The sequence below is a fragment of the Vidua macroura genome, chromosome 9, assembly GCF_024509145.1.
Source record: "Vidua macroura isolate BioBank_ID:100142 chromosome 9, ASM2450914v1, whole genome shotgun sequence".
NCBI lineage: Eukaryota > Metazoa > Chordata > Aves > Passeriformes > Viduidae > Vidua > Vidua macroura.
Genome location: NC_071579.1, coordinates 29,518,319 through 29,543,020, shown reverse-complemented (window position 1 = coordinate 29,543,020; position 24,702 = coordinate 29,518,319). Strand labels below are relative to the sequence as shown.

Below are 24,702 nucleotides of genomic sequence, written 5' to 3'. Positions count from 1 at the left end.
GAAAACTGAACCAGAAAAAAGACTGAAATAAAATGTCCAGTGAGACACGTCAGTTCATCAAGCACAATATTCCTAACATGACAGCAAAATATTTTATGCATGGATGATTCATGTCCATGGACTTCCAAGGGTTGGAAGGCAGTGGAGTTAGGACCTTCTAAATCCCTGAAGTATCTACTCAGGAAGCCTGGCTCCTTGCAACCAAGAAAAAAGGCCTCCTTCAATATAGCCTTGTCTGTCCACTGCAAAATTCAGCTTCATATTTTCAACTTATTATTTGAATTTGCAAACAGGAGAGGGGCAGAGGAAAAAAGTTAACTTAAAAGACATGTCCAGCTCGACCGTGTTAATCCATGACTGTAACGGCTAAGTCAGGACAAGAAGCCAAAATTCCCTCCAAGCACTAAACCAGCAATGGCCTCTTTCTCTGCAAATCACAGCAGGGACAGAATGGCTTTTCAAACAAGCATTTATGATCAAAAGGCTACAGCATATTATAAATATTTATATGGCCCATTAAATAATAGTCTGTATAAATATTATTCAAAATGTGCATGCTGGAAACCACAGACTTCCCAGTTTATCCTTGTACAAATGTGTTAGTTTTCCCACATAAGCAATGAAAAAAGAAAAAGAACGGGTGAAACTCAGTTGCAAAAATATTAAAAAAAAAAAAAAAAAAAAAAAGAAAGAAAATCCTTAACACTATTTACTTTAATTTAAAAGGAATGAGTAAGTAACCAGAGGAATTTTTCATGAGCACTGTTAGACTTATCTGTCCCACTTTACCTCACAGTGATCGAGCTGCCAGGACGTACCTTTCTGTTAAAGCCAGGGTGCAGGAGGGGCTGCACTCACATCAACATAGGCCCAAGTTCAGCACAAGCTTTCAGCAGCAGCAATTTAGGCTTCGTGGTGCTGTGTGCTTAAACACAAACAATTAGGAAGGACTGGCATGTCTGTTTTAAACTTTGATCTTTGGAACGCTGCGGGCTGCCCAGACCCGGTGATTGTGGATAAACACTGTGTTTTTAGTAGTGCAGCTGTGCTTTTCTATGGGTTACCAAGAAAAAGATTAACAAGCTCAAATTAGGCTTTGTAAGCTTCGTGTGAAAAGATCTAAATATGCTAAAGAGAAGCTGCTTTTCAACTGTAGAAAGGATATAAACTAAAATAAGCCCTTTAAACATTATACTGGAAATTCAGCACTTTGTTGGCTTGCTAGAGGTAAGTAACCAATACAAGTGGTGGTGGTAGAGTGGCAGTATCTCCTCGAAGTTAGTGAACTCCCTTCCTCTTCCAGCTTCTGTAATTCCTGTTTGAATGTGGAAAGAGAAAGAAGGCACATGGCTGTGTGGGAGAGCAGGAGCAGATGGGGAATTCTAACACTGTGGTGAAGGGCAGTACTAATATAGAAAATATCCTTAAATGCCCAAGGGAGTGTGCTATAACTATCAACAAGCATTTATTTGTCAGCTACCCCAAAGCAAACAAAACAAACATAGGGAACAAAAGCACACCTCACCTCTTCCCTTCCCCAAACAGAAATATGTACATCCAGGACCTCTGTCTTAGGAATGTAGGGACTGTGCTAACAGTAACAAAATTGGAATAAATAAAAATGGAGCTGGGGAAAATATGCTTCTTCATTGAAAACCAAACACCTCTAGATTCTTTCAGCACTTCTCTGGTACATTCTGTGAAGTTTTCTTGCATCTTACAAGGAAAAACAGCTTCAAATAATGGAATATTTCAGTAGTAGGACAAAGCTCTGATTCCAGTCCTATAGTATTTAGATTGTTCCATCAAAACCTTCCTAACTGTCCCCCTAACATTGTAATACAATGTCAATAAATCCCAGCATAGGCAGGACTGATAATATTCTACTATTTTCTAGTATCTCCTTTTCTCTCCATAAATAATTCACTATGTACTAATTTGCTGTAATGTCTCTCCAGATCTTTTTTCTTCTCCTTGCTTTCAGTGTCCAAGACAAAGTCATTACTTCATTGCTGCCCTCTGCCCTCTAATTCTATCTTTTGGATTTTAAATACTTTCAGGCCAAACTACTTCCACCTGCTCTGATTTAAAGCAAGGCACATTCGGGTTTATCCTGGTGTAACCAGGAAGTGGAGAAATTAAAAAGACTAAATTATTCTAAGAAATCAGATCCAAAAATTATTTCTTTTCAGCTTCTACTGCCTACATAGTTATCTCACTCAGGAAGAGAAGGATGTCAGCATGACCAGTTGACATTGGTAAATACCAAGCTCTTACATGTACAGCAGAGTTGGTTCTCTCTATATTCTGCTCGAGAAGAGTTTGTACTAAACAGAAGAATTATTTGCTCTCCTTCCAGTTCCTGTCTTTAGCTCACACAGGCAAACACAGTCTGTGGTACTGATGATCAAATAGGAGCAATGGCATTCTGGCCCCTGATTAAAGAGCAGAGCATGGCTGTGCTGGGTCAGATGAAAGGTCCAATTAGCCCAGGATCCTCCACAAACAGCAGAAGCCGTAAGAAAAGCATATGCCTGCCCTTTTCATCCAGCAGTACTTCCCCAGGACACCTTTCCTCCTGCTATCTATAGTAAAGGCACTTCCTGAGCCAGAAATTTTATCTTTAGGAATAGCAGACCTTGAAGGCTTTTTCCTCTCTAAATTTGTTTGTGCTCTTTGTGAATCCAGGGAAACTTTTCTAACTGCAAACTACTGTGGTAACGAGTTATAAAGTTCTGTGTAAACAATGCAGGAAAAAGCCCTTTGGTTTGTTCTGAGCATGCCACCTGCTAGTTTTGTTTGATGTGTCTGAGTTCCTGAGCTAGAGGAGACATTAAGCAATTGCTGTGTACTTACTTTCTTCATGCAGTCATAATTCCATCGCATTCTGAATCACCCCCAAAGGCCTCACTGCCACTATCCACACATCATGGGTACTGAGATGAACTCACAATCTCTGCATGGTCAGGTAAGACAAAAAGCATTTTCCTGCTCTGAGTGCTCATGGATGTGGCAGTAACACAAGTACCATAACACACTGCAGTAGTCAGTACTAATAAACAGCAAGAAATAATGCCAAGGCCACTGTGAGCAAGTGGAGATACTGCTCAGGGATGCTGCAGCAGGAAAACAATGTGTTGGTGTCAGCTGAGAGGTGCTGCTCAGGAGCACGGAACTGGCCAGGGATTTCTAGCTTCAGGCAGGTCCCAAAACACTGAGCTCACAGCAGAGGGATCCAGGAGCTCCTTCCAACTACATGCTTGGGTAAGACTTGGGGCTACTGCTCCCCCTGGTTTTCCCTGGCCCCGCTGAGGCTGCTGCATGCCCCGACGGGCTCTGCATGGCAGCAGCAGCACGAGGCCCACGCCGAGCACACCCGGCTGCCCCGGCGCTCCCTGGCCTGTAACTCTGGCACACAAAGGAAACAAGCACAGCTCCCCCTGCTCCAGAGCTCACCTAACCCCAGGAACAGCAGGAAACAGCTGCGGAGAGGAGCTCTCAGGAAAAAGGAAGGCTGAGAAAAGGGCTGTGAGAACACACAACATGAGATGAGAAGACACAGCCTTCTGGGGAAAACCAACAGCTCTGATTCCCTCCGGAGCTCTCTGGGCCCTGCTGGGACTGGGCCATCACTTCAAGAGCAGTCTCTGATCCTGCATCCATCAGTGGCAACCTCCCAGCCACTATCAGGAGTTCAGGACTAAACCCCTGACACTCATGATCATCACAGGTGCACTCAAACAACAGCAGGATTTTGAACACTTGCCATAACCCCCAACCTGTCCAGCAAGGAAATGTTGATCAGTAAATGCCAGGACACAATTCCCAGGCAGGAAAGCCTAAGGAATAAGGGGGTGTACAGCAGCACCCTTTCTTTTCCCCAGCCTGGTAACGGCAGTGGATACAAGCCATGCACACCGCGCTCCTGAGATCCATTCCCTGCTCTGACACTGCAGCTGCACACATCCCCAAAGGCTGTGTTAATGACCTGGCAGACAGACTTGTCCCAAATGATTCTGCAGAATGCCTGGAGCCCTGAAAGAAGACACTATCTTGTTTACATTGACTGAGGGGGAAAAAATGTCATCTAATTATTACATAAATTCTGGCTGTAGCAGCTTCATGACTAGTTGAAAAGAGGTAACAGGCTCCAAAATGACTGATGGACCCAAGTGTTTGGATCCACCAGCTTATCAATCTAATGCTAAGGAAGATCTTTCACATCCCTGTGTCTCTATCACTTTAACCTACCCATGATGGACAGAGAGAATAATCTCTGCTCTTCGCCTGTAAAATTGATTCATGTACTGTGACTTTTTTTTTTCACTCTATGCTATCATGAAAATAGAGAAACAAATAAAAAAAACCCTGAACAACCACACCCCACAAAAAAAGCAGTATACTGTAAACACAGCACAATAATGTGAATTTTCAAAATATCTGTTTAAGTTATAAAATGTAATCTGTAGGAGAATGCAATTCAAAAGACACAATTACAATTCACACAACAGCTTTAAACTGCATTCCTGCAGCAAACCAGCCTTGGCACCAGGAGCTTCTGTGCAGGGTACACGGGTAAATGCAGCCATCGTGCCACTGTGGATACAAATTAGCCAACCTAGGTAATGCTGATATTCTAACTTTAATCCCATCTTTAGATTCCAGCGCTACATCACAGTTGAATCTGGCACTAACCCTGTGATTACGTATCAGCAGATCAGTATAAAAATAATTTGTTCTGAGTTCACAGTTTTATGAAATGATAAAACATCAAAATTAGCATTCTGGCTGAAATCCACTGCATTTCCCATCAAGGCTTACACATTTAAGCAACATCTGAACCAACTGCCTATAATTACTCCTGGCAGATACTGGAGCACTTAGGCCAGCAGTAGATGCAACAGTGAAATAAATTTTTAAAGACATGCTGCAAACCACTTCAAGATGCTCAGCCCAGAAGCAAACATGTGTCCATAAGCCCAATCCACGGTTTATTTTACAGGATTTGTTCACTCTTGCATAGTAAAAGCCTGAAAAGAATGACAGCCCCAAGTAATCTGTCAGTTTAAAATTAAACATTTATTTGGGCTGCAATTTCAAAAACACTCGCCCCGAAGTTCCTGTCACAACTACTTAAGAGGAAGTGGGGCTGCATATTAGCTTAGGTTAAAAGAAACACTAATTCTGCACAAAACCAGTTATTTATTTATTCAAAAGAACCAAGGTTTTAAAATTATAATTTAACTGAGAAACACAGAATGGAGTAACTGAAGTGTATACTAAGACTACACATAAAAACTTCCTAGCATAGAACTAGTTTATTTAGTGTCTCCTGACACTATATATTTATTTGTGCCATGATTCTTATAGCTGGGAACAGCTGTCCCTACAAGCAACCAATTCTCTCTGCATTAATCCTCCTATCCACTCTTCTCAGGAAAAAAGAAGTGCCTCTTTTTTTTTCCATATGCTCATATACATTCCTGAAGGAAAGGGACCATTAACATTACAAAGCCTTTAAAATTTTGTTGGTTTTGTATTATATCTAAGTACACTTAAAAAAAGTTAATTCCAACTACTTAAGCAAATGGTCTTCCAGGATAAGAAAACAGAATGAAATACATGAGAATGAAATACACGAGAATGAAATATACAAGAATGAAATGCACGAGAATGAAATACACAAAAATGAAATACAAGGGAATGAAATACAAGGGAATGAAATACAAGACCACCTCCCTAACAATGTGTCTGCTTACTACTTTCTAAAAACCTCCGAGATGACCGAGCCCTCTCCTCTGCTTCCCTGGAATTTGTTTTGTAAGAGCTCTCCAGAGAAGAGCACTGGTGCTAAGTTTATTAAACTTCCTAACAAATCCCAGGCACCTCAACAGGGAAGGAATCTGCCAAGTTACCAGCTCCTCACCGGGGCAGAGCCTGGCACCAGCGAGGAACACGGCCGTGTTGGCAGCTCCTGAGCCAAGCACGAGTAAATTCCAGCAGGTTCCTGGGGTGTGCTCTGTGCCAGCCCAGGAGCTGCCTGGGATCACAGGGGCATGACAAGGAGACAAGGCTGTGAAGGTGCCAGAAAGGGAAGCTGCATGAGGATGAGGGAGGCAGTGGTGGCAGCAGCCCCTGTGCCAGAGAGATGAGACTGGAGACTACATTTATGGAAATCTCCCGGGGATATGGAAGATTAGACAAGTGTGTGAGGGATGTGCATGTCCCACCTGCCCAGGTCAGGTTTACCTGAGTGCTGCCCTTTCACAGAACCACAGAAAAAGATGAGCTGGGAAAGGATACTCAAGGATCATCGAGTCCAACTCCTGCACCTGCACAGAACCCCAAGAGTCACACCATGTGCCTGAGAGCATGGTCCAAATGTGCCCTTTAGCTCTGGAAGGTTTGGTTCTGTGACCCTTGCAGGGGACCTTGTTCCAGCACCCAACCACCCTTTGGGGGAAAACCTTTTTCTACTGCCCAACCTCAACCACCCCTCACACAAGTTCTCGCGTCCTGTCACTCGGCATCACGAAGAAATCAGCGTGTGCCTCTCCTTTTTCCCTCACCACGAAGCTGTATTTGAAGCACATGGGAAGGCGGCTGGGATAAAAGTGATCCAACAGCACAGGAGGCACCGGGATCCTCCCGGTGCCCACCCCAGCCCTGGACAGCCTCAAACGCCTCCCCTGGCACTGGGCACCCCTGAAAGAAAGGCTGCCCGAATGAAGAGCTCCCACTGAATTGCAGTGGGAGTTACATATGGCCGTGCTGCACAGAAACGTCAGGAGGAGACCACTCGGGACAGCCAGAAAGACGTAAACCCCATCGGCTGCACGAAAAGCAGGCTCTGAGCTCATTCGGGGCGACGCGAGCGCTCAGCCCACGCACGGCCGGGGCGCGCCGCACGGGGCCCGCGGCTGCGGCCAGAGGCTCCCTGGGGTAGGAGGCGGCGCTGGTGATTAAACAACAACACGAACGCGAGACCTCCTTTTGGAGCAGCAGGATCCGAGCCCTAACGGAGGAGGACGGAATCCTCCGGGCGTCACGGCGGAGAAGGGGCAGGAACAGGGGCAAGGAGAGGGGCGGGAGCCGCGCTGAGGCGGCGCGCGCCGCGCTCCCCTCGCGGGCGGCCGCGCTGAGGGCCGGGGGCCGCCGTGCCCTGGCCAGCGCCGTCACTTACTCGTGCAGCCATCACTTACTTGTGCCCCCGGCACTGCCCGGGCCTGCACACCGCGGCGGGGACGTCCCCTGAACCCGCCGCTGCCGGGAAAGCCGCCGGGCTCCCCCTTGCCGGGCCGGCCGCGCCTGCGCCGGGAAGGGGCGGGCAGGGGAAGCGGCGGCGGCGCCGGGCGCTGAGGGGCAGCGGCGGCTCGGGCAGGGAATCGCCCTTCGCCCGGGTCTGAACCGGGAACAAGGCGGGGGCTTGGCGCAGATTGGTAAACGGATGATAAATCTTATTTTCCAGTCCCGCTGCCGCGTACACGGCTGTGAAATATCGGGGGGCGCAGAAGCTTTGGAGCGGTGCAAGAAGGCCACTGAAAGAACGTATACAGTATAGGAGAATAAATATATAAAAACATAAAGGCAAATAAATATGTAGAAGCACATAGAAGAATAAATAAACAGGAGGGAATGTCAGGGTTCAGGACATCTCTCACCCAGAGCCTCCTTAAATACCCCTTAAATGAGTAAAACAGGGCTGCAAGCCGTGAGTTTGGTTGTTTGCATGGGGTCTGAGAGTTTTACCTGAAAAGCTGCAGAGTTGCTGATGTGAGGAAGAAAACCCTGGGTTTAGTTAAGGCTTGCTTAAAATGGAGAGAGGATGGGGCAGTGGGATGCCCTCAAATGCATCCCTGGAAAACAGAGAAATCACAGAATCAGTGAGGTTGGAAAAAAGCTCTCAGACCATCGAGTCCAACCCATGGGCCAGCCATGGCTGAGCACTCCATGGTTTGGGACCAGATCCCACCACACCCCTGCATGACCCTCCTCAACCCACGCAGGGAGGAGCAGATGGCAGCCCTCGCATTCCCATCATGTCCAAACACTTCTGGCCCCAGGGAGCCACCAGGGATTTTTCCCGTTACCCCCCAAATATTCTACAACAGGAAATCTTGCAGCAAAAAAAGAGTTCTCTTGCAACATTTCCAGAGTATTCCCACTTCGGCCCAAGCAGAAATGCTGCAGGAACAACCTTGCTCAGGGAAAGATGAGTGTTTGTCTCGTGGTTAGAGCACAGGGTTCGTGGTCAGGAGCTGTGGGTTCTCATTCCAGCCTTGCCACTGAATCATTTTGAGAGCTTTGCTAGTCACTTTGTACTAGAACCAGTTAGGAATTTTCCGTTGGGATGATCTTCTGATGGAAAACACTTCTTACACCAAACTGAAATCTGGGTGAAAATTGATTTTTCCGTCAGGAATACCTTGTGTCTGGGCTGGCTTAGAAAGGACATTTGGCCCAAACTGCAGTGTTTGGGGTTTCTTCATTAGTCCAAATGTTTTGCTTAGAATAGATAGGTTAAAAAATAAAACACCCCCTCCTGACTGTAATTCCAAGTCATCTTACAGCATGGTGTGAATGTGTGCCCTTATGCTCTGCTTTGCTCCCCAGGAGGTCTGCGGTGTAGTGAGATTTAAATTTCTGTTTTCTGAGATGTGCACATCCCAATCTGAGTCAGACCTGGCCCGTGGGGACAAATCCCAGCGTAGGGCCACCACTCTGGCTGGGGAAGCACTCCATGCAGAGAAAGTGTAAAGTTCAGAGACACAAACGAGCTGTTTCACATTAGCTCAGTGGCCTAAAACAAGGCACCATGACTGGGGAGATACCCAAATGTTTTGTTCGACTGAAAAGCAGTAGAATGAAACCCAGAGAAATGGACCTGATTCTGTTCCAGAATCCCATTCCTCTGTTCATTAAAAACAAATTTATTTCTGCCCTCCCTATAGTCATACACTGACAGTTTCTCTTAGTATAGTACTTGTTCTCCTCCCACAATGTACTTGTAGACACCATTGAAGTCCCTTATTTGTTTTGCCAAGTTAAATATTAAGCATTTATTTTCTCTCATAACAGCAAGTTGTGGATTATCTAATAGTTTTTCCTTCACTTCTCTCAGTCAGAATTCATCTTTTCTGAGCATGAGTGATCAGTCTGACATACTGTGAAGTGTTTAAATGATGGCTTGCAAGAGACTTGTACAGTGGCAATAATAATTCCCCCTGCACTCTTTTAGTTACAGACAGGCATCAAATTTGCCTCTTTTACACCTATATCACATTAGCACCTCAATTTACCCAGGTCTTTTTGCCCCAATAAATAACAAAAATAAGTACAGACAAATTTATTAACTTTTGCTTAATACATTTTTCCATTTCATCTCACTTCTCTGGTACTCACATGGTTTCTTTCCAAGTGAGTGACAAAGGAAGATATTTTCAAGAACAATTATAAGTTTCCAACTTCCAAAATCAAAGACCTGAAAATGCTTTTTAATAAAGAATCCAAGTTTAGATTATCACATATTCCCAAGCCCACATGAGGCTTAATTCATTGCTCCTTTGAAATATTCTGAAAGCTGAGGGTTAAGAGGTGTTATATTAGTACAGAATAATGATGATTAATTTGTGCTTTGTATCAAATGCAGGAGGAGCAGATACATATGCAGTGAATCCTCTATAATTCCAAAATCTTTCTATAAACTTGAAAATATTCTGTGGATATACATGCCTTAAATGGAACTCGACCAATTTTTCCTGTTTAGCCTGTGGCTGTTGCAGTTTTCCTTCAAAAAACCCTTCCCCTTATTCTAAGATTCTGGACAGATTCACTTAAAATACACCCTTTTGCCTTTTCATTACAGAGTAACTAATGAAAATTCCATTTTAAATGTGCTTTCTGGGAGACAGGGATGTTCTTTTTTTTTCATGATTAACCAGAGCCCATATTTCAAGCAGCAGGGAAACAGCTCCAGGTAGTGTAAATCAGCATTGCCCAAGATGGCCCTCAGTCCTCTCAACCCTACGGAACAATTTAGTGGGTTTAGATGACAGTTGGCATCTTTGAAATATTCTCTTTTGCAGAACTAGACTAGATGTGACACTTGCTGGAGAAGAAATCTTGCATAAATCTGTCGAAAAAGACTCAATCATATTACTTCACTAGCTGTGGTAACCTTTGGAGGCCAAAGTCCAGACAGGTTGAGAAATGGAGCATGAGTCCATAAAGGTGACAATTCCATTAACTGCAATCAGAGAGAGAGGTGAATGGTGAGATAAAGACAAATGACTCCTTCTGTAAAGAAAAGAAAATATGTGTGTGCAGGGGAAAGAGGCAGAATGAACATTTTCCAGCCTTGTCGAGGAAATAAAGACCCAGCCCTGCTCTGTTGAGATCAACACAAAAACGCCCCTTGAGCTCAGTGGGTGCAAATTTTGCCCCAACATCCCAACTTCTGGTGAATGTCAAGCAGCTATGGACCTCTGAACACCTCAAAATTCCATTTAGATGTTTATTGGCATAAATTTTTATGGAAGGGAAAAAATACTTAATAAAGTTCCTGCTTGCTTGTGTGCTTAGGCAGTTCATACAAGCACCTGAGGGTGGGTTTTAATCTCATTTGATGAAGTATAGCACTTCTTCAAGTGTTATAGGAAGTATAAGCTGGGGAATACTGTGGATAAAGTGCTTACTGGGCTATTAGACCAGGACTATTCATCTAAAAAGGGTGATGGGGAAGTAAAAACCAAATTAATTCTCTTCAACAAGAAGGGATTTTTGAGTGTACAATAGGAAAAAAAGGAAATTTCCTTTGGGGGATTTTTTTTTTTTTCTGGTTTTAACAGAAATATTAAGTTACTCTTGGATACTGGAGTGGCCAAAAAGGGAAATCCCTGTTTTAAGTTCCTCTAAATATAGCTAGAAAAATAATTCCAATTTTATCAATTTGTGGCCCATTTCCTCACTTTTTGGGCAGCTCACCTTTTAATACCAAAGTCAGAAGCTGATACAAACAAGCAGACAATATTTCAGGCTCCACCAAAATTCCAGTGTCTTGCCCAGGGCCTGTTCCTGCCTGCCCACTTGGCTGGACACCAATATCCTTTATTCTCAGGGGAGTCAGCCTTCCAAAAAACCACTTGGCACTGGAGTCAGGGCTGCTCTGTTTTCCTAACGTTCGTGGCAGGCAGGATGTTTTCCGACTCTGGTACCCAACAGTTGAGCATTCCAGACAGCACAGGGATTTTTCTTTTGAAACCACAGTTCCAGTGCCATAAGAATAAGGGAGGTTCTGTGATCCCATGTGATCCTGGTAGGAAAATAGGATGACTTTGCTGTCACACAGAGATGCACAAAGGGAAAATGCTCATGGCTCTTTCCACCTTTGTAAACTCTCCTTCTGTAGTGTGAATGCTGAAAAAATCCTGGCATAAAGTCCTATTTCATCAACTGGTTCCCCTCTGGAAAGATTGCCAGAAGGAGAAGACCCCCTCCCAAAATGCCTGGCCAGAAAAGCAGCCCACTGGTGCAGTGTGGCAGAGGGAGTGCTCAGTAGTCTGTGCACACAGTGTTTTCAGCAAGTGAAAATGTTGTTTGCTCCCCAGAACATACAGTACAGATACCCCTACAACTTTTTTTGCCTATCCCTTACACTCCTTGAATTTTAGAAATGTGACTTTATCATTAAGATTTTTGTTCATGTGATTCCTGAGCTCAGTGATGTCAGGGCCAGCTCCTGCAGAGCAGCCTTTCCCTTGTGGAACAGACACTGCCCAGGGCAGGGCAGGCAGGTGACAGCTCAGCCAGGACTGGACTCTTCACTGCCCAGGAGCAAACACACTGTCCTGGGAGGCAAACTGCCAGAGACATCCCCCCCCACACAGCCCTGTGCCAAAATCCAGATGTGCAAAATCGTGAAATCACAATCTGTCGAGCTGGAAATGAATTTCACAAGCCAAGCTGTGAAAATATCCTCAAATTTCACAATAACTTACATCTCCAGAAAAACGGCGAACAGAGGTTAAATATTTTTTCTGCAACATCCTTCCAAGACTTTTTCCATAGGATATGACCAGCTTGCATGAAGTACTTTGTTACAGTGGTGATATATCACACAGTGGTGCCAAATGCAGTCAGTGTGGGGAGGATTGAAAAGGCTCAGCCACCCTCCAGGCAGTGTGTCCTGATGCCATTCCTGGCACCTTCTACAAAAGGCAGATTCTATTTTGCCCTTTGAATTCCAAAACTGGTGAACAGTCATGGGAGGCAATCAGTCAGGATCTGTTAATTTGCAAAAAATATAACTGTCTGTTCTCCAAGGGTAAGATTAAGTGGGATCTGTACTTCCCAGATTATAAACAACACGCAGCCTTTCTCCTTAACTCATTTCAAAATGTACAAATGTTCCAACGCCAGCTCTGTAATCTTTTAAAATCTTAAAACAGAACAGGGGCTCATTCCATTGCATAAAAAGAAGTTTGTAGGATCATGTAGCTACCTGCAAATCACACACAGATAAACCAAACAGCACAAGAAACAGGGATAAAGTCACCTTTTATGTAGCTGGTTCCTGTAGCAGTGAGATTGTCATGCTCTGTATACAACCCAAAACAAATTGTCTGTTTAGAATTAAAACATGATACTGTTTCCAGAAGTCTTGCCTCCAGGGAGATCATTTTATACCACAGGGCAGATTCAGCTCTGGTGTAGGATTTCTGATTTTCATGGAATTGCACCATTAAGGAATTTGGCCCAACATCTTGCCCACACTGATGCAATTCAACTTTTAAGGGACAGCTATGGGGTTTCCTCCTAAGTCAGGCCAAGTTTCTGGAACAAGGGAAGTCTGTAAAAGAAACCGTTGGAGGGATGTTTTAGTCTGGCATTTAGGAACATTCCCATATTAGAAAACGTCACAGGATTTATTTTGTATGTCTTGCATGTTAGAATTTCGTGATTTTTCTTCTTTCCTTTCAGAGACATTGTCAGTAGGTGGTCACAGTAAAACTGGATAAACCCCAAAGAAATGTAATGAAATGATTATAGACAGAGTGTGTAGAAAGACATTTGTGGATCCAGTTCATTCTGCCTTATCTTTGTTATATAAACCTATTTTCCATACTTAATGTATTGCCTGAGCATGCAATATATGATTAACAGAACGTCTGCACCACTCAGGACTCTGGAGAAAAATGTAAGATGTTAATTTGCCAACATTTTAGGTAACTTCAAATATTCTGGGCGTGACTGATCTCACAGAGTGCTTTGGATTTATGCTTTGCATGACAGATGGAAATCTGAATACACACACTGATGCTCTCACTGATGTTGAAAACTTCTGTGCAGGAATGAAGAGCTGTAACACTTCCCTGCTCCTGGAGCTAACCTGGTATTTCCTAAAATCATGCAACTCCACAGGTCATGGCCCAGCAAACAGGAGTTTCCCCAGCTCTTCCTGCCAGCGCTGCATGTACCGGGCACCGTGACGGGGTGGAAATCTGATGCTGTCAAGGGTCTGGGGGAGATTATTCCTTTCCCTCTGCAGTTGTTTGAGCTGCCCAGACAGCATGAAGCACATGCTCAGGTTCTTAAGGCTTCCTGGGAAAACCAACACACTTTCAAAACCACACCAGAACCAAAACTATGGAAAGATTAATCGAGCTTGGGTCAAGAGGGAAGAAGGATGCAATAGCTTGTGACAGCAGTGAGCTGGCAAATGATGTGCCCAATTCTTAGCTCTCTTATGAATAAGTCAGAATATTCAGTGCATCACATCAAAAACTCTTTTGGACTATTGACATAATATCTGAAAGAACATGGAAAAATGATAGGACAATCAAAGGTACAATTTAATTTTCCTACTTGCATTCTTACACTAATCTGACAATCATAAAGCCTTAGTATAAATCAAATGGTACAAATGCTCTCAGTAAATTAAAATACAGACAGAAATATGTGTAGAATATGCTTTTATGTGTGTACAAGAGTTACAAAAAACTTTGGCACAGCTGCAGTTCGCACAAGAAGCAGAATGAACCTGCTTCAAGCATTCCTTAAAATCCTATTCTGCTTTTTGTTTTTTTTTCTAGATTTTGCAGCTTGTCTTCCCAAATCTATGATAAAACTATCATGGCTCTAATTAACTGTTTGAGTCATTGGCCAGTCAAAAAAGCTGAAAGTGAAATAAAAAGCAAGACACAAAAAAAATCAGAAATACTGCATGTATTTGCCATTTCTGTCAGCCACAGCTACGAATGTTGTGATAAAGCAAGATAAGAAATTGAGGAAGGAAATAAGTGGTAACTGCATTCTTATTTTAGAGTATTTTATATCTGATTGTTCCAAAATGAGGAAGAATATGTAACTGGGTACGTAACTCCACCCTCTCCAAGGATTGCGGGGATCATTGTTTGTGAGTGTATCCAAACACCAGAAGAGTTTCCTTCCCTCCAGTCTGTTGCAGTCATGGAAATGCCATGGGACGTTCCGGTGGACACCTCATCCCTGTGGTCACAGCGTACACTGGGAAGTCTTCATCTTGGGACATATGGGACTGGAAAATTAGAATTGCAGATAATTATCCCATATTTCCTTCCATGGAATCCTGGCCACTGAGGGTCAGCAGCTAAGAAGCAAATCCATGTGCAGGGCATGACTCTGCCATAATGGGCACAGGACCTGACATAGGGTTGCTGAGAGAACAACCTCATCCTTTGTGACCACCTATCACAGTACCCTTGAATGCCAAATGCCCTGCTTCAAGTTAACTCTGGGTTTTTTCCTCCTTACTTTATTGTTTTTAAATGAACTGGCACCTCGAAGTTTCATCTAAAGCTATTTCATATGCTTTTCTGCTTTTAAAAAAAGCCCCATCTGAGGATTGTCTACTCAACATGAAGCTCTAAGAAATCACATTGATCTGGAATAAAAAAAATATCTGAGTTATTTTGTTTAAATGTTAGTGAAGGAAAGAAATCCCAGACAGAGCCGTGGATGTGACTGTTTGCCACCTTTTGAGAAAATAAATATTCTAAGTCAGCTCAGTGACACTTGTGCAACTGAGTTTCCAATGTTGAAAATTGACACCAATACCATGACCTCAATAACTTAAAATTTTGAACCAAGAGTAATGGCCCCCTGTAAAAGAAGGACCTCCCAAATTAAAACTCCAACTGCTCCATTTTGATCTATAAAACTGTTTTTCCAAGCTGCTGCCTGTATTGGGCTTCAAACCAAAACTGAGTGAATGCAGAGGAGGAAGTCAGATGTACAGCAGTTAAAATATATGAAGGATTTGGGGGGTTTTGGTACATCAAACCCTTCAAAGAACAACATATTTGCAGTTTGGTATTGCAGGTATTTCCCTACCCACTGGAAGGTTAATCTGTCACAGAGGAATACGCTGCTCTCAGATGATATCACAGGCAGGATATGTCCTTGCTACTTTAACTTTTTCTCAAGCAGAAGAAAATTAGTGTCACCTGTGGTGGGTGGGTGTCCTGGTTAGCTTGCTCTCTTTCTTTTTACATATTCCTATTGGAGGGAACCAATTCAGAGGCTGAGTGGTATTTTTGGCCTTTTAATCACAGCCTGTTCAAGGAATCCATATTTTGGCAATGGCCCACAATGTTATCTTAATCTGTTACCTATTGCCAGGTTTATTCCATAGAATTTTGCACAGATCCCAGGACCAAGGAGGCTTCTGGCTGAAATTCCTCCCAGCCCAGCTCCCAGCAGTCCATCCCAGCCCTTTGGAGTGTGTTTAGCCTGCAAAACCCTACGCTGGGGCTCTGGGTTGAGCAGCAATGTTTGGGACACCCACTCGATGTCCTTAATGTTGGGTGACAGGAAAGCAGGGGAGGGAATGAGCCACTGCTTTTGGTTTGCAAGGTCCTGAAGCCCTGAGCTGTGGTTCTAGGGGATCTCTGCTCTTTGACAACACTTCCCACCACGTGTTCCAGCCAGGAAGATGGATGTACCTTAGTTAATGTGAGTCATTCACTGAACCTGGGCCAAACTTTGAAGCAAATCTGGGCCAGTTTACTGCCTCAGGAGGAAACCTGGTTTTTGCATGAATTAGATGTGAAAATAAGCAGAGCCTGACTGACATCTCCTCTAAATTCCAACTGTAAGGGTAAAGCCCAGAGGGCATGAGCCTCAGGCATGACAAAAATGAGGAGGGGAAAATGAGGCTTCTTCCTGTCTCCCCTGCAAAAGCCAGAGAGACACATTTTACTCAGGACGTAGGCTAAATTGTTAATGATTTATACACTAATTAAGTAATGTTTATAGAATGGCTTACATATGTAAATGGCTGCAAAGATGCTTACGTTTTTCCTGCACTCTCCAATTAAACCAACTTTCATTACAGAGCAAAACAATTCCATCCCAACTTGTTACGCCAGTTCTTTAGCCAGGCAGCTTTGCAGCCACTGCTCCCAGCTCAAACTGGGCTATTGTGTTTCTCTGAGGAAACTTCTGTGCTGGTTTGTAGTTGTTTTAATTCCATCACAGATCACATTCTGTTTAATGATAATTTGATTTTGCATTGCAAGACCCAGATGTACATTAGGAGGTCACAACCTTTCCATTTATCTCGTAAAGTAACTATTTTTTCCCTGAGTTCCATCAGGTTAAAACAGTTAGCAATTTTTCTCCTTGAAGTGTCCCTTCAGCTTGGCCAAGATATATAATAGATCAGTGTAGCTACAAATGCATTACAACATTAGTCATCAATTAGTTTTAAACCATCGCTGTAATATATCATTTATCCAGCTTGCTGTAGCACTATCGTGAACATTTAATTTTTTAAAGGCATCTTGATTTTTTAACCTGACGGCTGCATCCCCCTTTTGTCTCCTGTACAGACATCTCCTTAAGGAACAATAAAAATTAGATTTGTTTGACCTGCACTCAGGGTTCGTTTAAGCGAGATGGATTTTAATTGCTCTGCCCAGCCTACCAGACAGCTTTTATGTAATATCCCAGACATTTACGCACTGTCTTTTCCCTTGCTGTAAGCAGGTGTGTGTGCCCACAAATGCCTGTAAAGCAGCTCTTACAATTCATTTCACATCTCTGACAATCCTCTGGGAGATTGCTTTCTCTGAGATACTGGTTGGCATCAAATTAAGGCCTCCGGTCCTTGCCACTTCTTCCCTCCTAACACCATTTTCTTTTGTCTTTAAGATTCACTTTCTTGTGTGGCTAATTCTAAAAGGACCTTGCTGAGGATCACATTCCTTGGGCTTGTGTTGTCATCATATGGAACTGGTGACTCACCCGTGCATCTCTCCGTGGTGAGAATGGCTACAGGGCCTTACCTGTCTCTCCCCAAATCCATGATGTCCTTGCAATAAGATCTACAATTGGAAGAGGTTTGGAGTATAAGAGAACTCAGACTGGGAGCAGCATGTACCTTTGAGGATCTCTAACTTCAATTAGGAAGTCAGGCGAGGAAGTTATCACTGACTCAGAGCTTGGAACACCCCGGCTGCTCTGCCAACTCCGAGTGGAGGCACAGTGAGCTCACATTTGCCCAAGATGAACCTTATTTGCTCCAGCTGCCCCATCAGGGAGAGGAGAACCTCATGTGGAGAGTTCTCTCCCTGCTATCTCTCCCATTCCACAAGTGATACAATCTGAAGATGAGGTCCTCTGTTTTTCCTCTTCTCCCCATCCCTAAAAAGGAAGATTTGGCTGTCCCGTGAGTTACCAAATCAGCACAAAAAAATGGGCCTCCTAAGCAGTTCTTTGTGCCTACAGCTGGTTCTGGTCTCCTCTCTGTTGGACACACACATGTACTTAATTCCCAGTTGTGCTGGATGCCTATTAAAAGAACAAGTCTGCCCTCTGAGGAGGGTCTCTTCTGCCGTGTCAATGGAAGTGAGATACGTAAATCTCCTGTGTGCTGAGGCGAATGAATGCTCAAAGTGCTTGGGAGAACAGCTGGGAAGGAGAATAAGCAGTTTTTATTCTGCTGCAAAGTGTCACTGATCCAACTCGCTAAGCTGATCCTCATGTGGCACATTGTGCCTGCTCCATGATTCTGCCTACTGCTTCCAGGGGGGTAATTCAGAGTGCTCAGCACTTCAGTCAGCACAGAAGAAGGCACAGACCTGCTTCTCCCACAGTGCTACAGCCAGCATGGTGCAGAGCAGCAGGGGAGCACTGGGGAGGGAAGGACAATTCCAGTCAGGGGCCCTGTGAGGGAGTGGAGGTGCAGATCATGGTGAGCCACAAGGAAAGCAGTGGAGGAGCTGGGAGATCTGCCTGTCTTGCCAGCTTGGGAAGCCAGAAGAGGGTTTGGAATAATCTTCATCCATGCCACTGCGTTTCTCTCTCTCTTTTTATCTGCCAGTGGTAAATCCCAGTGCCTCAGGAAACATCCTGGAGTGAGACTGGTACGTGATGATGAGGTAATCACAAAACATTTAAAGAAAATGAAGGGTGCTGTAGGAGGCTGTGGAAAGAAATCCTGTTTTCTTTTCTTGAAACTGAGCAGAATTGCACGTTTGACAAAACACCTGCACAGCTCTAGGAATTCACCTTCCACCTGCCCTGCCTGGGCCAACACTCCACTGTCACCATAAACACATGGGTGGCTTCCCTCTGGACAAGAGACAGGAGCAGCAGAACATGGTCAGTGTTAATTGTGGCATCAGTGAAAGAAATTCAGATGAGGCACTCACTGAGAAGAGCCTTAGAAGGCACTTACCTGATCAGAATTTGTGAACACAGCAGTGACATCAGGAAAAGGGATGGGAGGTCCAGCACACTTACTTTGCATGTGGATAGATAATTCTTAATTTCATATTCTGTGTTTTTTTCTCTGGGGCTTTTATATCCATCAGTAAGTCACACCAGTATTTTTTACTTCCCTGACAGAAGCACTGAAAATCAGAACCCATTTATTTAGTATCAAACAAATGCAGAAATAAGACCAGGCTGTAGCACGAGAATACACATTTGTAACCCTCTGAGGACCAGACACAGCAGAGCTGGAACACTCAGCAGCTGTAATGTGCACTGAGAAGTCACATTTGTTCAAGAAAAGCCACATTACTTATATTAATTGGATGTGTCCAGCTCATCCTGAGTCCACTTAAGCCTTGGCAAACCTCTAGCTCTGAGCATAACAAAGGTATTAATACTGATATTCCTTTATATTATCCCATTTACATAACGACTCCCACCTTTGCAGCCTAATACTTATTCTTTGGAACACAGAGAACTATTGACTCATATCTGGACTGGGTTGCCAAAACCTCCTAAATTTAGAGATGCTTGGAACAAGAAAGGGAGTTTGGTTGAGGCCCATCCACAACAGCAAATTAAGCACAAGTCATCATCTGTGCGAGCGACATTTTCGGCATGTCCAGAGCCTGGCGAGAGCTGACATTCCTTGTCCCAGAAAGATTTACAGAATTTGTGCATTGAAAAGCATTGAGGTAAACCCTGGTCTGAGGGCCAAGTGCATAAATTAGACCTGTTCCCTCCCTTCAGTAAATTACAGACATACAGGCCATTGGTTGGCTCGCTGTGCTCTTGGCAACTCCAGCAACTCTGCGAGTGTGTGTTCACAGAAAGGGAGTTTGTGTCGTACTCACACATTTACATTTCATTTTTCTGAGATTTTGGTGCAAGGAATATGTTGTACATCATTTCTTCCCTCCATTCACATCAGACACTGGATTAAACAGACTGAGAAAAAAGAGTAATATTAAAATGTTGGCACGCGCTGCACTTTCTCAGCAGAAATTGTGTCGCCTGCACAATCACTTTGGTTTAAATGATGTAGGTCAATGTTAGGTCAGCAAGAAGTGCTGGATTAGTATCTGCAGAGACTCCTCATTCACAGAACAAGTCCAGATCAAGAAACTGCATTAAAGCTTCACACACAAAGCTGCCTTAGAGGACAGGATATTTCCTCAGGCCAGCCAAGTGTTCACCTGTTCCTCCAGCCCGTGGTTTATATGGAAACCAAACTGGCCAGTTGGCAGAATGACGAGGGTCTGACATTACCAAACTGCTTCTTCAAACACTGTCAAGGTTTTTATGAGCTGCATATTTGCAGAAGTCCATGTACCTGTGAAATAAGTGAATCACTGTCTTCCATATGTCAAAATGATGCCATTTCTGGGCTGTTCCATCTTCCTCCCACAGACCTACCACGTTTTAGGTGGAATGCATGGCCTGAAAACCCAAATATGAGTGGCAGCTCAGACTGGCTCTAGAAAAGGGACACAGTGAATGGCACTGGGAACCCCACACAACATCCCAAAGGGATGCAGTTCACTCCAGGCTTTCAGCCTCCCAAACTGGATTATCTGTGTGAGGGTTTTCTCAATGACCTGAAGAACCAGTAGAACCTTTCATTGAAGGCTGAAAGCCTCATGTGATCAGACAACATGAGAATTCAGGTTTCTAAAAAAAAAAAAAAACAGTATTTTGAGCATACTGCAGGAACTGCTGCTACAAAGTTATGCAAATTCCAGGTCTTCTGTTTCTGTAAATAAGAATTTTTCAGGGGAGAACATACAGAGGAGACAGTCGTGCTCTAGCTTGAACAGGGATTGGGAAATTCAGGCTCTAGTCCAGCTCCACTCAGACACTTCGGCTCACTGGCTTCCATTTTCCATGGTGAGACAAAAACGATGGTAATAAAAATCACAATGAAAGCAATTGAAAAATATTTGCATAATTATTTAGCGTGTGTTTGCATGCTTTGCATGTTAAACAAGGCATTGTTCCTCATCCCACACTCTCAGGACAGATAAGGAAGTAGAAAGTGTGGAGCTGAGTGGGAACAAAACCTGATGTGTGTAGAAGTAAGTTCAGTTATGTAGGAAAACAAGCTGAAATGTGTATTTAAGAGAGACTAAATATTGAAAGATTCACAGCCTGGTGGAAAAAATCAGCGAGTTCACTTAGGGAACAAAGGCTGTGACACAGAAGGAAGGATGGAAATAATTGTGGAAGAAGCTGATGAATGGTGGGCCAGGCTGGAAATACTGGTAGAGCTGAAATTGTGACAGGTGGACAAAGAATGATGATGATGATGATTGATGATGATGATGATGATGATGATGATGATGATGATGATGATGATGAAGAAGAATCCCTTTTCAGTTTACAGAGTGATGGAACATGAGTCCTGCTGACTCAGGGTGAAACCCAGACTGGGAGATTCTGCTGCTGCAGGGCAAGGGCCACCTCAGAATCCTCGCTTATCTGGGATCCCAGCCACTTCCAAAGCACTGATGAAGCCAAGCACCTGCCTGGGGAAGATGTTGCTCCACAAACCTTTGATGTGGCACATTTAGCAGCAGGTTCAACCAGTAATTCATTGAACAAAGCATTCAAGGCAATGGGACAAACCCATGTGGGAATTAGCCTGAGTCACATTGTGCAGGAGTGGCAGCCCTAAGCCGAGCCCGAGCCCATCCTGGAGCTGTTCCCTCTTCATCCATTCAGGCTCTGCCACAGATCGAGTTCTCCATCTGAAATACCAAGCTCTCCCTCATCTGGGATAAATTTTACCTTGATTTTCAGACACCACTTGATGTGGACAGGCCAGGTGAGGTTTCCTGAACACTCACCCAGGGAGATGGAAATATCAGCAGGAATTAATGGAGAGATGTCACCTTGGGAGATTTAACTTACTGTGTCCCCTCAGTGCTTTGCCAACTTTCAGCTGAGGCTGGTTGTGTGCTTTGGTAAACTAAACTGGGGAAATGCTGATTGGAGAACAAAAAATGGAGCTGGGGGTTCCATACTCCAGGAAGTAAAATGATAATCCCCTATCAAAAGACAGATATTGATACTCTGGCAGTAAAATTCATAAGAGCATCATGAGCTATAAATTAAAAAAAAAAAAAAAAAAAAAAAAAAAAGACAAAGACATAAAGAAAAACAGAGTAATCCAGCCATGGGAGAACAGCAAGAAAAGCAGCTGGTTCAGATATTCATATTCACAAAACTCTGGCTGGATATCAAATATATCCCTTCCCACCCCAAAATCCTGTGGGCTTCAAGGCAGCACAAACATCCCTTATCATTCTATATCATTACTTGCCAGTCCTACTCTGTCCAGCTACCAGAGCATTGACCTCTGAATGCAGATACAAGTGGTGCTTATCACCCTTTACCCCACAGTACAGTCCTGTGGGTTCATGTGGGGAGAACCATGAGTTGCCATATGGAACATATCAGTCGAAGGAAAGGATTTTTATCTTACATAGAAGGCCATTCACCGTCTCCCACTGGTGTCTGCCATAAAACCAAGACAAAGTGAGATTGTTTCAGGACTGTCTGGTCTCAGGGAACGTGGATGGATGTCCATCCAGTTTTACTGCAGTCTGGAATAGAATTTCTTCATGCAAGGATCACATTTAGCTGTCTGCAAATTCCAGAGATGTTTTCAGTAGAAGTGCAAGGTTGTGCTATCAAAGGAGAACATGAGCCAAAGATGTTCTATTATCCATATCCTATTAAAGGTCAGCCAGAGCTCTTACCTCAGTGCTATAATGTGACCAGAAACTTAATTGAAAATATACGAAAAGGTTATTAACGAAGAGATGAAACTGTAGTAAATTTAATATAGCCCGAAGAAGGACTCTCGCTAGAAAGAGAAGGTTACATAGATAGATAGATAGGCCTTTAATTAAGGTGTATTGCTGGCTTAAGTGTAAATTTTCCAAGCAAAAATGAAGATAGAAAACTGGTAATTGCTTCCAATTTATATTATAAAAATCAGTCATATTCATTTTAGTTCCTATGACAGCCTTACTTAATTCTAAGCTTCATTCACTTAATTGGAAGGGAGAATTCTTTGAGTAAAAACATAAGAAATTGAGGAAAGAGACAGGCAGATTGCAAGAACTGAATGAACAGCACTTTAAATGAAATCATTAAAACCCCTCGTCCAAGATTCTCAGTAGATTCATATTTGCTGTCCTCAAGGGATATTTATTATCAAAGCTGAGTAGGAAAAGATTGGGAATTATATCAGAAAAAAAAAATCTCTAATGGTTTCTTGAAAATTGAAGCTGAAGAACTCCCTCTTTCTATTACTGTCATAATTTTTCCATGTCTCAAAGTTAGTGTAGAGTACAAACTCAGATACCTCTCTCACTGACACCTCTTGCAACTCTGGTGTCACAGGTAACACAAAGGTTCACGAAGGTGCACAGAAACTACATTTACCTCAACCAAATTCTCATTTTGTTCACAATAGACTTGCTGGGGGGGCGGGGGGGGAGTACATTCAAGGAGGGCTTTGTTGTGAGTGTTCACACAACTCTCCTTGCATAAATCAGTCTCAGGGGAAAAAAAAAGCCTTCCTGAAGCGGTGAGTCTTTGTGGGTTTGGGAGTCAACCGATGGTGATTAGGAAACAATCCGTGGTGGCTGAGGTGGCAGATAAGCAGAGATGTGAAGAGCTGACATTTAAAAGTAATAGTCCTGGAGAACATCGGTGATTCACAAGAGCAGATATCACAATCACTTGATGACTACTGTTGAATAATAAGTCTACATCCATTCAAAGATGAAAAGAAATCGTTGCCCTAACGAATATTGACTTATGAGAGGGGCTTAGTTCTGCAGGGTGAATATTCACAGAGCTTCATGATGTGTAACTGCCCGCTCTCCTTCCCCTCACAAAGCCCAGCACAGGATGGGCTATGCATGTAAATTCTCCACGTTCTCTATTCCTGGACAGGAGATAGAATTCTGTAATTAGAATCATCCAAGGTGCACGGAATTTTAGTCCATGCATAAATGAAAACCAGTGCATCAGGAACGCATTTGTGGTGCGGGCAGTGGGTTCTGCCACAGGCAAATGCATCAGCAGCACCATTCCCAAGTCTTTTTGGGATCCATTTAAACAACCACTTGAAGAGGATCTGTAGCAGAAAGTGGGGAAAGCTGAGGCAAAGGTACTAAATCTCTCCCTGTCCGAAGTCAAATGATGTTCGAGAAGTTACTCAATGGATGGTTTTGGTCTACTTCTCTGGTTTCTGGAGGGAAGTGACAAAGGACACTGCTCCATCAATTGAAATAAGAGAAGGTTAAAACGTCCAGATGCCAGTCGTTCATAAATACAAAATAATCATGCTGCAAAAGTAATTAACACTTTCAGTTTTCAAAGGGCTGAGGAAGCTTTAACTAATTAAACAGTAAGGTTAGAGTAATTGAAACTCAGATGTTAGGTTGCTAAGGGGAACAGAATAATAGACTGAATTAATTATCTTAGAGAATTCAAGACTAAAACACCAAAACATTCCTATGTTTACGTGAAAGGAACAAGCTCTCAGTATGTCAAGAACATTGAAGGTAGCAACAATAAATTTTTATCTGTCAGCAGAAAAGGAAGATAGAGCTCCAGAACGCCCAGGGAGGATTAGGGAGAACAGTAGACAATTGACAGTGAAACACAGACAAAGCTGGGAACATAACCATAAAGTGCTTGAGGAAATCCCTAAATCCACTGGTATTAAAGCATTTACAGGGACTTTTCAATTTCATGGCAGCCTCACTATCAGAGAGTTCTGTCATTTCTGACAGTGGAAGCAGGCTCAGGTCTTCAAGTCAAAAAAGCTTTAGTGAGGTTTGAAGTTATTCCATGAAACAATTTCAGATGGTTTCCCAAGATACAGCCAATAGCTACCAGTGAGCCTTAGCTGGGAATACAGAAACA

The 24,702-nt window shown here is 43.4% G+C and overlaps 1 protein-coding gene and 1 long non-coding RNA gene across 10 annotated transcripts in view; one reads left to right on the top strand and one right to left on the bottom strand.

Moving 5' to 3' along the window:
- The window catches only part of FGGY (FGGY carbohydrate kinase domain containing), a 128,366-nt gene extending 120,933 nt beyond the window's left edge, over nt 1-7,433 (bottom strand). For 4 of the 9 annotated variants that reach the window (XM_053985292.1, XM_053985291.1, XM_053985294.1 and 1 more), the window contains exon 1: nt 819-915. The gene's annotated coding sequence lies outside the window, so the exon portion shown is untranslated. Of the gene's footprint in view, nt 1-818; nt 926-7,202 lie in introns of those variants that run through there. The other 5 variants (XM_053985288.1, XM_053985296.1, XM_053985290.1 and 2 more) reach the window with 5 other exon arrangements.
- On the top strand, nt 7,373-10,481 carry LOC128811571 (uncharacterized). Its single transcript, XR_008438387.1, has 3 exons — nt 7,373-7,439; nt 9,866-9,976; nt 10,086-10,481. It is a non-coding gene; the product is annotated as an uncharacterized LOC128811571 (long non-coding RNA).
- The last annotated feature ends 14,221 nt before the right edge of the window (nt 10,482-24,702 follow it).